We start from the raw sequence: 1,532 nt of genomic DNA on the forward strand, positions 1-1,532 counted from the left end.
GATAAAACGGATACTAACACCACTGTTACACATATTACTCACCGTGCAAACTTAAGATATGATAATGAAGGCGCAGGCAGGTCTGTGTTTTAAATACACAACACGTTCTTCGATTTTTTCCTTGTCCCGCCCGAACACGGATGTTGCCTTTACACCTATAAGCAAAGAATCGGAACTGCGGCATAAAGGTTCCGGAATTTTAAAGATTGGATGGTTGTATAGGTTTTAACGTGCTATCTACGGCCAGTGGCGTATATATATACTAAATATTCTAGATTTTTTTTTCAATCATGTATTTTTATTAAAATGCATTTACATGATTAGTAAGGACCGTCCGTATCAATCATAAAAAAGGAAAAAGGAAAAACAATCTTCTTAAAATGTTTAGTCTGATAAAATAGTGTTGTTATGTCTATACACATTGAAAATTGTCGAATGTTTATGTAGAATTCTACATAAAAAATTCTAAGTGAAGTACAAGATTTATAATTATTCATATAAAAAGTCGTGTTTTACTTGTTAACATACGAGAGATTGCTTCTGGGGCTTAGTAGAAATGTTTGTTCATCTATGGGACCCACACCCTCTATCCCCTTTGGCGCTATGCACCTCGGACGCTCGACCCCCTATAAGCATACACTCCGAAAAATGATTTGTAACGCCATTTACAGCTAAGGTGAATAAATGATAATTTCACAAATTCTTATATATTTACAGAAACTGATTTCTTTATCTTAACATAATTTTATTTAAGATCAGGTATGTTTTAATATATAAATATTTATTTATGTATTTCTTGTATCCGCCGTCTGTAATGACCCGCCATGTACATAGTGTTCGTCAACGCAGTGACACATACAAACTTTCTATTTTCTTTTTTAATGCATATTGTTGTTATCTTTCAAGTTTGACCAACATATATACATTTTGCAGACAGCACAAACAGAGACGTACGTATATACTACAGAATTACTTTATGTCTCTGGCACAAAGCTGTGTGTATAATGTTAACTCACATTTATATTCCAGTGGTTCATAATAAACTATTTATGATATAATATTTATAGGCTTTTTGATACAGAGTTTGATCTATGTTGATTCTTATAACGTGCAATTTCTATTTCAATATTTTGGAGCGATTTAAATGTTGTGGTTTTACATCCTGAATCATATATTACTTTTCAGTCAATAATCTTAACTCTTTATTACAATGGTAACCTAACTTTATAAAGATTTAAAGCCTGCGTGTTTGTTTGTTGTTTTATTATTATCATATTATTATTTAATCAAATATAGAAAAGAGGTATGGCGGAAAACTGCCCGTATTTCCCTAAGTCGGCATTTTTGAAAACGGAAAAAAATATTGATGAGTAAATAATCTTTAGTAGCAAAAATGCATGGAATAGATATAAAACCAATTGAATATGAATTTTTGAACTGTTGAGATATTCGGTATTGTTAATATAATACTGCAAATATAGCCATATTCAATATATCTATGAAAGTGAAGGGGTTTCCCAGACTTAAAAAAA

General features: G+C 31.3%; 1 protein-coding gene across 3 annotated transcripts in view; it reads right to left on the bottom strand.

Annotated features, from left to right (window-relative positions):
• The window catches only part of LOC110453057, a 58,896-nt gene that overhangs the window by 9,454 nt on the left and 47,910 nt on the right, over positions 1-1,532 (bottom strand). For 2 of the 3 annotated variants that reach the window (XM_021501876.1, XM_021501878.1), the window contains exon 1: positions 43-143. The exons of the other annotated variant lie outside the window; for it this stretch is intronic. The gene's annotated coding sequence lies outside the window, so the exon portion shown is untranslated. Of the gene's footprint in view, positions 1-42; positions 144-1,532 lie in introns of those variants that run through there. 3 annotated transcript variants of the gene reach the window in all.

Source organism: Mizuhopecten yessoensis, unplaced genomic scaffold, assembly GCF_002113885.1.
Source record: "Mizuhopecten yessoensis strain PY_sf001 unplaced genomic scaffold, ASM211388v2 scaffold7085, whole genome shotgun sequence".
Classification (NCBI taxonomy): Eukaryota; Metazoa; Mollusca; class Bivalvia; order Pectinida; family Pectinidae; genus Mizuhopecten; species Mizuhopecten yessoensis.